This window comes from Tursiops truncatus, chromosome 3, assembly GCF_011762595.2.
Source record: "Tursiops truncatus isolate mTurTru1 chromosome 3, mTurTru1.mat.Y, whole genome shotgun sequence".
Taxonomy (NCBI): domain Eukaryota; kingdom Metazoa; phylum Chordata; class Mammalia; order Artiodactyla; family Delphinidae; genus Tursiops; species Tursiops truncatus.
This window is the reverse complement of record NC_047036.1, coordinates 101,143,246-101,157,722: the sequence shown is the minus strand read 5'-3', so window position 1 is coordinate 101,157,722 and position 14,477 is coordinate 101,143,246. Positions and strand designations below refer to the sequence as shown.

General features: G+C 39.8%; 1 protein-coding gene across 2 annotated transcripts in view; it reads right to left on the bottom strand.

The window, feature by feature from the left end:
• The window catches only part of PRDM6 (PR/SET domain 6), a 106,025-nt gene that overhangs the window by 67,609 nt on the left and 23,939 nt on the right, over positions 1-14,477 (bottom strand). The gene's annotated exons all lie outside the window — the stretch shown is intronic.

Below are 14,477 nucleotides of genomic sequence, written 5' to 3'. Positions count from 1 at the left end.
TAAAATAGATAGCTAGTGGGAAGCAGCCACATAGCACAGGAAGATCAGCTCGGTGCTTTGTGACCACCTAGAGGGGTGGGATAGGGAGGGTGGGAGGGAGACGCAAGAGGGAGGAGATATGGGGATATATGTATATGTATAGCTGATTCACTTTGTTATACAGCAGAAACTAACACACAATTGTAAAGCAACTATATTCCAATAAAGATGTTAAAAAAAAACAAAACAAACAATCCCTTCTTTCAGACTTCAAAGCAGTTACCTAAGGACAAAGGAGGTGTTCTTTGACATTTCATTCCAAGCATGAGATATAGTGATTGTCACAAATGTGACATAACTCATGGACTCCTGCTCCCTTCTCTTTGCCTTTATTGATACGACCCAATACCCTCTCAGATTAATGAGGGATTGGGCCTAGTTAGCATGAACAAGAGTGAGAAGCTGAAATGAATTGGGGAGAATTCCTGGCAGGTTGGTTCCTCATTCCCAGAACTTATCTGCTGTGCCAACTTAGTCCCTATTTCCTAACTGTTAAAAAGTAATTACAACCTTAAAGTAACATCTGTCCAGCCATAAATGAACGACTATATCTCTATTCCTCCCTCCATTCACATAAGCACAACAGAATGAACATAGAGAGAGAAGGACAGGACCCTATATGGGCTTAACAAGGACTTGGAAATGAGAGCATGTACACTGTTCTCCATGATCTCTGAGAAAGGACATTCTATGGTTTCTCTCCAAAAGCCTGCATGTTAGGGCTCAGTGTCCTTCAGACCACGAAACTCTTCAATGAGAACACTTTGAGAAATGGCCTCTTTTTCAGACATCTGAAACCAAAAATATTTTTTTTTCTAACTTTCAAGTCTCTCCCACTAGAAGTCACCAAAAAACACCAAAGAAATGCAGGAGGAAGTGTTCCATTTTGAGTATCAGGTAGCTTCTTTCCTAAGCCTAATTACAATGTCCCCCACCCAAGAGTATTCATCTAGCTTACATTTTGCTGTAAACTTATCAAGCACACAGAAGGAGTAAGATTGGAGGAGGGACCATGTCAAGTCGACTTTGAATTTCTGGCAAATGGCTCACTGCATATTTCATTTCAAAGGCCCAATTATGTCTGCATAAATAAACTGTGCTACGCAGCTTGATGCATGGCCATTTGTCATATTAAAACAATAGCAGCCAAAGTAAATCCCCATTAACATTGTTTAATTTTAATGCTTTGGGGTGTCTGCTACTCAAATGATTTTTAAAAAATGGAGTTATTTATGATACCACAATTTAAATGAGGCAAAAATAAAACCAAATAGACTGTGAGTCACCAGACTTAAAATGGACTACAAGCCTAGCTGGGTTAGCAGCACGAAAGGCACCCACAGCTGAAGAGTCCCTGTGTGTGTGTGTGTGTGTGTGTGTGTGTGTGTGTGTGTGTGTGTGTGTGTGTGTGTGTGTGTGTGTGTTTGTGTGCGTGTGTGTGTTTATGTGCACTGAGCAGGGTACTGGGAGAGTTTTCAGGCAAATGCAACACAAGGTTTCAAAAAAAAAAATGTTTTATAAGTTGCCCACACTACGTCTCCAGGGAAATATCTGTAATGATGAGTTTCTAGCATCAAATCTTTGGGGTACACAATATGTGACTAGAGAGAAAGCAGTTTTTTCACAGATCTGGATGCAAAAGCATGGATGGCTTTTCCCTTTATTTTTTTAGAAAACTGTAAGTAGAGTATCTTTATTTTATATGAAGAGAAAAAATACAGAGGTAGAAAACATCCTTTCAGAGGCCATAGATCAGTCTTCTAAAGTAAAGCATGATGCAAAGGCTAATAAATTAATAAATGACAGAGTTGTCTAACTTTCCAGACTTCCCTGGCCGTAACCATAAATATTCCGGATGTGGCAATGTCTTAGTTTTCACTGCTGTCAAACTTGTCCACTTTGCTCCTGGGTGGAGTCATTTTATTCCCTGATCCCTGTCCCACCTAAATCAAGGCAGTGTGATTGCCAAAAACAGCAGAGTTTCTGAATTAGACACTGTATCTGTGAAAGACCAGAATCATTCCACTGAATGCCAGCTCTATGTTAGGCTATTGTCTTAAAAAGCAGATTTGGATAAATACATTTACCAATGAAGTAACAATATTTTTGACTTAGCCCTTGAGAACCAAACTTCCTGTAAATACTTCCATAAAAATACTTTGAGGTCTTTTAAAACAAAGCACCGTATGAAGTGTGTATAAACAGCACAAAAGGAAGCTAAAATTTGGCAACATTCATTGTACCAATGTGAGTAGCCACACTGGACAATTTAAGATAAAATCATTTCCACTGGAGTCTAAGTTATCCTGCTAGCCATCTAGACTGAAATAATTATTCAGAAAATCACCAGATTGACTCTTCCTGTTGTGCTGCATAAAAAGTCACAAATGCAAAGTATTTTGGTGTGGTTGCTCAGGACAGATGCCGCACACAACAGAGATGCACAACCAACTTGCCTTCAACACAAAAGTAACAGCAGCTCAGCCTGTCTGGTCAGGCTCCAAGGTTGGCCCACCCTGGGCCAAGCTGAAACTTACAAGGGATCCTGTCTTCCCTTACTTTGCTCATTCCACTCTGATGAGCTTTGTTTAAGGACTGTCATCTACTCCAAACCATGGTTTTCAACAGTTTTTAAAAAATATTCAAAGACCCCAGGTCTCCCTTTCTCCATCCAAACCTTAGCTGTCTTTCCATGGTATTCTTTTTTCAGTCACCCTGTAATGACAGCCTCTAGAGCTCCCATCTGACACAAGAGACTGGACTGAAGGGGAGCCAGAAAAGCTAGATAATAAATCAGGTACATTAAGGGTCTATGTCACCCAGGTCTAAAGTTTCAAACTGTATCAGAGTGGTATCAGAGTTTGCATGGGAGGAGAGAGAGAACATATGCCTATTATGGCATCAGTATAAATGTCGAAAAGAATGAAGGGCAATAAAAATGGAAACTATACAACCAATTGTAAAATATTTTGTCTGCAAATTTGGTCTCTGACGTTACTAAAGATAATTGACAAAGTTCATTTATTTTGGATTCATTTTGCTTATCCACAAAATGCAGCTACCTGTAGAACTAGGACATTTCATTATCTATGCCACAATGCAATATTTAAAATGATCAAACTACACAAAAAAACTCAATAGCAGCTACATGATTCTACCATCCTTTATCCCTGTAATGAGAGTTGAGGGCTTTGAACTGACCACAGGTGGAATCCCTGACCTCCAAAGTGTGTTTCCTAATACTCCAAGAGTCAAAAGGATCAAATACTGAATCATCAGGTACCACGTGCTTCAGAAAGCGTAACTGAGTGTGAGGTCCTATATTAAAAACCACTAATATGAAAGAGGGAATGACAAATAACTGGTTTATAATAGAAAAAGAGCACAATGTAGATATGGGGTCAGGGAAATAAATAGTTTCTCATCCACTCAGAAGAATGTAAACTGATACAACCCTTCCGAAGGCAAATTAGGCAAGATTAAAAGCCTTTTTAAAGTGTAAAAACATTTTAGCTTAGAAATATAAAAAGTTAAACCAGGAAAACAATCAAACATACGTAAAAAAAATCTATACTGATTCTATTAGAGTATTATCCATACCAGGGAAACAAATTAACAAGACAAATACCCAACATTAGACCATACCCATATGCTGGGATACTAGGCAGCCATTAAATTTATAGTAAAGAATGTTTAGTCGCTGAAAAAAACATTTACAATATATCATGTTAGAAAGTTACCAAAATGTTCATAATAGAACTTAAAACTTTGTTTTTTTTAAAAAGTTGACTGCCATAGGAAAAGACTAGAATGAAATAGTGAAAATACTATCAGTGATTACCTCTAAACAGAGAGTATAGATAATTTTTATTTTCTTCTTATTTCCCTACATATCCTCATTTAAAAAATTTTTTACAAAGATAACTACATATATTATACAAATAGACTGAGAAATTTTAGTACTGATTTCTTAACAGGAAACAGTAAAAGCACCTATCAGGAGGAACAATCATCAAGAGAAAAAGAAGTTATTGTGAAAAGAAACCATAAATCACCTCAATCATCACCCATACAAGAAGTAATTCTCATTTGGGGAAAATCCAATAAATAAAGGGTTCACATTTATAAAATAAATAAAGCAGGGAATTAGGGGGTGATTATTTTAGTATTTCAAAAAGTTTACTCCTCTACTAAAAAATTCACTCCAAAGGTGTCTTAAGTATGCTCCTTGATACAGAGATTCTCTGTTTCTCCATCAGAATCACTGCTAGAGCTTCTACAAAACGCAGACCGTCAGACTACCTCCCTGATGATCCTGATTCAGTAGGTTAGAGGGGAAGACTCAAGAACTTTCATAAAAGAAAAAAAAAAAAAAGCTCCACAACTATTCAATAGTTATAGATTAAAAGAGACCTAAGAGAAATTTCAACAAAGTGCAATGTGACGATCTTGTTTTGATCATTATTCAAACAAACCAACTGTAAAAACGATACTTGGGAGGAAATGAGGGAATATGGAAATTAGATAATATTAAGAAATTATTGTTAATACAGCTGAGTGTGATAATGGTATTATGGTTATGTGGGTTTTTAAAATCTGTATCTTTTAGAGAAAGTATCTGTAGGTAAGATGCCATGGTGCCTGGGATTTACTTTAAAATATTCGAACAATAACAAAAAATACAAAACAAAATTAAAACAAAGCAAAAAAAATGGCAGGATAGAATAGAAGGAAGAGAATGGAAAGAAAAATTATTCAAAACAGATGCTGGGTACAGGAGGACTTGTACTAGTTCTCCCTTCCTTTGGGTACATTTTAAATTTCTATAGAAAGTTAGGGAAAAAGCTTCCCAGTGGCTTGGGAACCACTGCCCTAGTGATTTAAAAATATTCAGTTTGCAAAACTGAACCTAAAGCAATTTTTCAGAACTCTCTCTTGTATAAAGTTAGGAATTTTACATTTTTGTGATTATCATTTTCAAAATATCAGTAAGTTACTGTTTATAAACATCAACTCAAAGATCTTAAGACAGCCCTATTCAGGCCAAAGGTAAAGAAAATGGGGGCCCATATTTAATAAGAACCTACTATTTGTCATATATTACCTTATTCATTATTATCAATAACCCTGTAAGAGAGAAATAATTCCCAATATACAGAGGTCAAAAGCATGGTAAGTAGCATGTCTAAATATGTTCATAAAAATAATGAAAACCTGTAAACAACACAGATGCTAAATATCTAACAATAAGAAAACAGTTAAGCTAATCCTGACTCATCCATTTGCTGGACAATATATTAAATAAAGTGATTACAAGAATATTAATTATACTCCAACATGCTTAGGCAATAATTTTAAGTAAAATTTTTTCAACATAATACACACACACACACATATATATCTTTCTTTAAAAATACATTTAAAATTTAGAGTTTGTAAAATAAAATAAAATTTAGAGTTTGTTGCCAGGTGGTGGGCTATGAGAATTTAATTTTTTTTTTTAATTTTTGACAATAAACATCAATTACTTGTTTTATAAGCAAAAAAAAAAAAAAAAACAATAAAGAAACACAGCATTTCACAGCTACAGTCAGCTACACCCCACAGACAGATTTCAGCCTGCCCAACTCTGCATGTGTCGCTCTGTTGCCTCCAGATGATGGTAGCATCATACCCATTCTGCAAGCAAATAAACAACAGAACACCTGGAGGGGGAGTAAATCAGGTAACCATGTCAAGACAACACTATTTGGATATAACATGTTCTAGCACCAAAACAATACCTAGAATTTTTTTTTTTTTTTGCACAGGCTCCGGACGCGCAGGCCCAGAGGCCATGGCTCACAGGCCCAGCTGCTCCGCGGCATGTGGGATCCTCCCAGACCAGGGCACGAACCCACGTCCCCTGCATCGGCAGGTGGACTCTCAACCACTGTACCACCAGGGAAGCCTACCTAGAATATTTTTAAGCTATGCACATTTGTTGCTATTTTCCATTTTCATATCCCTAATATATTTATCAGTCTCTAAATGCAGACTCTCTAAGAGCCATTTTAAATCTTTTTGGAACAAGGTAAAATGAGAATAAATAAACACCCTGAAAAAATGAAAGATGTTAAAAACTAAGCAATAACTCTTTACAAAATAGCTAATGTATACTGGGCACTGTAGAAGACATGATGAAGGAAAATCCTGTAAAAATAATTTTTAACTTAAAATGTTCAGATTAAAGAAATTTAAAAATATAAATTAAAATATAATTTTTCAACCTTGTTTAAAGCTCTGGAATAAAACTGACCTGACTTAACTTGGTAGTATAAGCAGAGACATATTTTAATTTAAAATGTCTTTATTTAGCTTGCCCCCTTGAAGTCCTTTCTGTTGCTTAATTTCCAAACAAGAGATATTACTGCTAGTCTTAAATGGATGAATCATCTGAGAAGGGTCTCTGACATCGCTGACAATGTAGTTCTAAAAACAGAAAATTATAGATTATCAGAGAAGGAAGTTTAGAAGTATCAGCTTCGGGTCTGAAGCATGTCTTGTGAGGCCACCCAAAAAGACAGCTTTCCTTGTAGTCCCCCACCCGAAACTCTAATCTCCAGCCCACAAACAGATGCATTCCTCTAATTCCAAGAGGGGGCAGGGCTAGGCATCACGGGCAGAAGCTGCTGGTCACTGTAGCAGGAGTGGAGAGGAACAGTTATAGCCAAGCTATAACAGTTTGTGCCTGGTCATCGAAGAAACATGTGTTCTTGCGTTATCCTAATGGAAGATTATGTGTTTTCTGTTGACTAATTCCGGATGCTTTTCGTCAAGTGCTGCTTTCATTTGGTCTAACTGAGAACAGTACTTGTTGGAATTAATCATTCGGCTTTCCAGAAGGAGCTCATTAATAGAGGACTCCCTTCCAGTTGCACCATATACACAACATCACCTTCTCTGGATGAAGACCAGCCTTTGGTGTGGTTGGTGGTGGTTCATTTCACTTGCCCCACAATCTCTTCCGTTCCACATTATTGTACAGTATCCGCTTTTCATCACCCGTCACAATTTGTTTTAAAAACAGAACATTTTCATTACGTTTAAGTAGAGAATCACATGCAGAAATATGATCAAGAAGGTCTCTTTTCCGCTTAACTTGTGTAGAACCCAAACATCAGAGTGATGAACATAACCAATCTGGTGCAAATGATTTTCAACTCTTGATTTGGATATTTGGAGTATGTCGGCTATCTCCCAGGTGGTATAATGCTGATTGTTCTCAATTAACGTCTCAATTTGGTCGCTATCAACTTCAACTGGTCCACCCAACCGTGGAGCATTGCCCAACGAGAAGTCTCCAGCACAAAACTTCGCAAACCACTTTTGACACGTTCAATCAGTCACAACACTTTCTCCATATACTGCACAAATCGTTTTTTGCGTTTCAGTTGCATTTTTACCTTTCTTGAAATAGTAAAGCATAATATGCCGAAAATGCTGCTTTTTTCCTTCCATCTTAAATATCAAAATGGCTACACAAAAATTCACCGATTTTGATAGTTTTTTTTTTTTTTACTTCCACGCTGATATGACAGCTGTCACAACACAACCTAACAAAATTGTTTCAAATGAAGTTAAAGACAACTAAGCGCTACTAGAACCATCTTACGGAAGAAAACGAACATTTTTAGGCAGCCCCAGTATACAGACTGACCGGTTGAGCGGCTCTCCTCGGTCACAGTGTGAACTCTTCCAGATCTGGGACTGCCTCTGTTAACACTTTACACATCTCCACAGCTTCTGCTCCAGTTTTCAGCGTGCTAGTCATCATGCATGCAAAGCAAATGCTACTTGGATTTTACATTCATTCCTATGTGACACTCTCCACAGTTGCTTCGAGTGATGCTCTCTGCTCTGGTAACTTCAGCAAGATTTAAATAGAACTTCCATCGTTAGACATCTTATGCCAGTGGGGTGAATCTGAGCAAAACCCATCGGTGACTCTAGCCAAACAGGAGAGGTGATAAGACACCAAAATGAAACCCATCTTATTTCCTACTGGTTACCTAGTCCTTTAGAATGTGTTCCTAAAACAGGCATTTTAAACTTTCCAGACACAAACTTGCTGCGATCCAAAGTTAAGAGCGTGAAAATTTCCATCATGCCAGGCTACTAAACAGTTTTCAGAAGTCACTACCGTTCCTCTTCCTTGGCCAGGAAAAAAAAGCCAAAAACCCAAGGTACCTCAAATGACCCACTGCCTTCTAGGGCAGTCCAATCCTGGCTGTGACCACTTAGCCATAAGCCCCCTAGCAGAGACTGCTGGGTGTGTTCACTGCCCTCTCCCAGTACCCACACCCCTCATTAGGAGCCCTAAGACTGTTAAAAGTTGCATAACTCTAGAATTACTCTGGACCTGGGTCCAAAATTAAATGAACTGTTGGGATATCAGGCATCCTTGGAAGCCCCATGGGGAAAGTCATCAGAAAGCCCAGAGCTTTCAGGGCTCCAGAGCTCCCTGGCAGGGTGGCGGGAACCAGTTTGTGCATAAAAGCAGGAGGTAACACAAGAGTCTCACAACAGAACTTGGTAGCTGGAAAGTCGGTTTATTTGAGGTACAGAACTTGAGGTACAGGAATTTGTCAGCTACAGAAAAGTGAAGTAAATTAGGGAGAACAAGGAAATTACTGGCTGGGAGACAGAGTTATTATGAAAAGCTGATTTCACTGTCCAAAAATGTTAGCCTGCATTTATTCTCAAAATTATCCAAATATTTCAGCAATTACCTATTTATATGGCTGTTTTCTGAATATATCCTTACTGTTTCTCTCCAGTATTTTATACAGTGTGAAAGTGATTTGCTTTTGAAACCATTTCCCCACTTTCGTCACAACCTATAAGGCCTAATCTATCCACCCCTCTAGATCCCAGAAGGTACGGACTTGGAAAAGGGTTTCAACTGGCCTGAAACGAAATGTCCTGAAATAGAAAAAAAAAAATTTTCATTTTGCTACACAGTTAAGTTTGATTTGCATATTTATCCCCACCAAGAGCCACTGTGGACAGTGATCCAAGTGTGCTTTTAAAAGATATTTCTGGAGGGGATATGGGGGTATATGTATGCATATAGCTGATTCACTTTGTTATACAGCAGAAACTAACACAACATTGTAAAGCAATTATACTCCAATAAAGATGTTTAAAAAATTAAATTAAATTAAAAAATAAAAGACATTTCTGTTTTCTTGTAGAACTCCAGGTCTGGAATACAAGATGTGCAAAGACATAAAACAATTTTCTCAGTTGGAAACCAGTTCAGTACTACCTCGGCAATGCAGTTTGCAAACCAACTTCTCCTGTTTTGTACATTTTCAAAAACAAAGCTCACGATAATGAGTGCGTGAGTCATTCACGTGGAGGTGACTTATAATTCAAATTGAATTAACGGTAAATGCAAGCGATTTGAAAAAAATGAAGCCCTTATGTTCAGTGTTGTCACTACATTTGTTAGGGATTTCATCACTGTATGGAGGCGTTTCGTTCCAGGCTAACATTTGGACAGATGGAAAGCTCCCCTGGAGCAGTCGGGTCAAAAGAGCCAGCTCCACCCGCCAGGCCTTCCAAAGAGCAGAGCAGGCAGCCCCCAGGACCCAGCTTCCCCATCTCACTCGTACCAGGCAGCACAGAGCACTCCCTGCATTTGAGAGGCTGCAGCAGCAACAAAATCAGTGAGCCGGTTGTGAAATCTTGAATAAATTAGAAAATGCAGGACAAATGTCTCCTGTTGTTCTTAATGTTATTTTTGTTAGTATAAACAGAGTTTTTCTGTGTGTGTTTTTTCCTGCAGGTATTTTGGCAAGCATGATCCAATACACTCAGAATATCAAATGATTAGTAACACTTTCAAAGTAAGGAGAGAGGGTGGAAGGAAGGAAGGGAGGAAAGGAGGGAGGGAAGGAGGGAGGGAGTGAGGGAGGGCCAACACAAGTACTCAACAATTGGATTCAACCATATTAAGAGTATATAGCCAATCAACATCACTGGCTATGTACTCAAAGAATTTTCAAAATGGGGAAAATGCTTATTGATTTTATGATAAAAGGCAAACAGCACGCTTTCGTCTGTATAGTAAATGAAAAAACTAACTGCAATAAGAATGACACCAAATTAATTACAGCTCATTTTTCTTTTCTTTTAAAAATATTTTTCTGCATTTTCCAAATTCCCTTTCATAAATATGTTTAGCACTTATAATCGTAAAAAAAAATAAAAAAGACCTCGCAAAAAGCATGATGAAAAATGCAAGAGAACACGGGGATGACTCACTACGAATAGAGGACATACATGAGATTTTCCACAGAACATGTAGGTGAGTCAGATTAAGCATCCTCTCCTTGGGGAAGGACCCTGGTATAGACCGCATCTAGGACATATAATGGCTTCATGGTTCACAGATGCCAACACATTTCAGAGCGGCAGCATCATTCCAAGTCGCTGTATTACTGCCTCACTGCCGTTCAACCACAGAGGCAAAAGAAAGGACAGTTCCCATTACTGGCGCAGGAGGGAAATGAGGTGAGGCATCCACAGCTATACCTAACTACATGGTCCTTCATCCACATTCAACCTGCAGATCCAATTCACAGAGGTTTCTAGAACTAGGGACATTGTAGCTCTCCTCTAGTCAAAGCTCTGCCTACCCACACTGCCCAGCTGACCTCAAGTAGTCCTATGGATTTAAATAACAGCCAAATGCTCACAACTCCTGTTTATTTCTCCAGTCACATCCTGTCCTCTGAGTTCCTCCTACCAGCGTCCACCCTTGTCCCGCCACAGACTTGTTCTCCACACAGCACCCCAGAGTGATCCTTTTAAAACAGAGGTTGGGACTTCCCTGGTGGCGCAGTGGTTAAGAATCCACCTGCCAATACCAGGGTTCGAGCCCTGGTCCGGGAAGATCCCACATGCCGCGGAGCAGCTGAGGCCATGCACTGCAACTACTAAGCCTGTGCTCTAGAGCCATGAGCCACAACTATTGAGCCCACATGCTGCAACTACTGAAGCCCACACACCTAGAGCCCACGCTCTGCAACAAGAGAAGCCGCCACAATGAGAAGCCTACACACCACAACAGAGTAGCCCCCGCTCACCGTAACTAGAGAAAGCCTGCACACAGCAATGAAGACCCAACGCAGCCAAAAATAAATAAATTTATTTTTAAAAAACAACAACAACATAAGTTGGCCTGTGCTACTCCTCTCTCAAGATCTACTTCACTCAGGATAAAATGCAGTCTTTCCCATGGTCTAATTTACCTGATCCCAGATACCTCCGACCTTCTCTCCCACAAAGCTCCTCTGAACTCACTGGGCTACAGCACACTGGCCTCCCTGACAGTTCATTCCTTTTTTCATCAGGTCTCTCCTCAACTGTCACCTTAATAGGACTGCACATTTCACACATAAAAATACAGGACACTCAGTCAAAGCTGAATCACTGACAAACAACAAGCAATTTTTTAGTCAAAGTATGTCCCCAAAATGAGCTTACCAAACTGAGGCTGCAAGCAATATCAGGCGAAAGAGTAAAACTTTAACAACTGTCAAGAACAGGGTTGAAGGAAAGAGAATGTGGAAAGGGTGGTGGAGACCTGGGGTTAACCCCCAATGAATTCTTGGAAGATATGACTCTAAAAAAGTAAAAGATATATAGGTTGACCAGAATAAGAAGCAAAAACCTTCTAGGTGAAGTAATAGCTTAGGCAGAAAGCACAGCAGTGGAAATTAGCAAGACATTGACAAAGAACAGGAAGCAGTTCACTTAGAATGAAGGAGCAGAGGGAGAAAACTGGGCTTCTAAGGACCAGGAGGGGATGGCTGAGCTTCCCCTAGGAGCATCTTTCCTCCCAATCCCTGACTCTCTGAGTATTAACTATCTATGTCCCGAGGTCAAATTTCTCCTCCTTCCCTGATCTCAGCAGGAACCTCTCCCCTCTGTGTACCTCAAAAAGCACTTTGCGGACACTGTTTTCAACCGGAATTACTTGCAATCCTACTACTCTACAGTACTTGAGGGCAGAGTTGGTCTTGCCCATCTCTGTTACATGCACAACACCCCATGCACAGTAGTTTCTCCATAAATGTGCTTCCCTGAATGCTGGGAAGTTTACATTTTCTGGGATGATAAATGTGGAGCCCATGATCCTGGAACACAAGGTGGACTAATCTCAAGGGCCTGAGCTATGGGGTCTCTTGTGAAGCTGGCTGGGCTGTGTCTGAGAAACCAAAGCAGTGCCCACCAAGGAGGGAGTGTTCCCAGCCAGGTCCAGAGACCAGGCTGGATGCACAGAGAAGTCTGTGGCAGAGACTGGAGCCCTGTAATATGATGGGAGTTCAGGTCTGAGAGTGCAAAGGGCAGGCAGCACAGCAACAGATGGGTTCAGAGCAAAAGCTCTGCAGCTCACACAACTCAGTGGAAATCCTACCTTTACTACCCACAACCTTGGGCAAGTTACTTAACTTCTCTCTGCCTTCATCCGAAAACTTGCTTCATCTGAAAAATACTGTGGTAGTCTTTACCTTATTGGGTTATTCTGTGGGTGAATTAAGATAACTCCTATAAAGCTCTCAGCAGAATGCCTGGCACAAAGTCTCAGCTTAAATGTATTAGTTGTTAATACTGCTGTCAGATCAACAGCGTTTCCAGTGTCAGATTATTACCTCCTTACTTTTTACAGAAGTAGGCTCTGAAAGTGGATCTTAGCACCAATTGAGGCTTGTGTCTAAGATGTCCCACTGCAATTTTTAATACCTTGTTTATAAAAGTGTCACAGATAAGATTTCTTTAGACATCTTTAGTAATGTCAAATGTGTTCTCAAATTTCAAGAATAAAAAGAAATCTTTTATTTTTTATTAGCAATAGAGGATACTTGCCTTTCAGTAATGGATACTTCTGGACAGAAGCAAGGATGCAATTTAGGATTCATATTTGGACTTAATTTTTTTTACAAAATAATTTATATGCACTATTAACTTTTACTTGAGTGATCCTCAAATTTATTTTTTTTCAAATTTGTTCATATAACAACTCCAACTCTAAAAAAAAAAGATCAACAGTGTTTATTAAGTGCTTTTTGTGTGCTACTCTGTTAGTTGCCAGAAATACAAATATTTTAAAAAGCCATTACAGTAACTCCAAAAATGCTAGGCTCATAGGCCAAAAAGCAGAATGAGAGAACGGTAAGTTAAGGATAAGTGGATTCCTATTTGAGGAGGTGTGAGGTGGTCGCTGTTAGTGAACTCAATTTGAAACAATGTCAGGATACCTAAATGGAGATGTCCCACAGACAAGCGAGGATAGAGGATCTCAGACCCAGTGTGGGAAACGGAGTCTGAGAGCCACCTCTCACAGGGAGCAACTGAAACAGTAAGAGCAGTACAGTACGCTGTGATCAGAATACAGGCTGCATGCTCCCTCAACGGGCAGAAATGGGAACCCGAAGAGGAAGACAGAAAACAACCAGCACATTTGCAGATAAAGTTAGCATATGGAAAATTTACAGACCGCAAATCACAAATATCATGCAAGGAGTATATGGCCTCTCTACGATATAGGGCTGTACAGAAGGAGCTGGCAGGAGACATGGAAAGGACAGTGCCGTCAGATGTAGTGCTGGTAAGAGCCGAGGGAGTGAAGGTTTCTGCTTGCAGTCACACAGCTCACACCCAGTGAGGGCTGGAACTCAGGCCCTGTGAACGCCACCAAATGCCTTCCAGAGGGCCACCTCCTCCTGAAGCACACCTTGATTGCTAAGGGGCTAGTTACACACTGCAGCTGACACGCAGTGGAAAGCTTTCTGCCTTTTTGGCTGCTTCCTTATACCTGGCCAGAAGGACTTCAGAAAGACAGAAAATATGAAAGTCAGGCAAGTCCATTTTGCTGTTAGTAGTTCTTTAATATTTATATCTATTACTGTCTATTTACCTATCTTGGGGTGTGGGTGGTAAAGGAGGAGATTGGAAATGCCCAGAGATTAGCAAGGTGTAGCAGGAATGAAGGCAAGGGGTGAGACTAGAATTAACATAGGAACAGACGAGACCAGATATAGAAGGGAAACCGAAGAGATGCCAGGTTTGCTCAAGAGCAGCCAAGACAAGGGAAGAAGCACGAAGGGAAGTTGACAACCTCAGGAGTAAGGCCGACAAAGGGGGAGCTTAGCATTTCGTTCCCCAAACTGTAGTTCCAGCACCACGTGGGACATTGGTTCAGAAAATTGATTCCTGGGTCCCAATGCAGGACCACTGAATCAGAATCTTTTGGCGGCAGGTCCCCAGATTGAATTTTGCTGGGCTCCCTGCACCTGGAGATTCTTGTCTCCAGGATGTGAGAGTTTAAGAATCACTGAGCTAGAAGAAAAATCACTGAAAATATAGTTATTATTCTTTTCTTATTG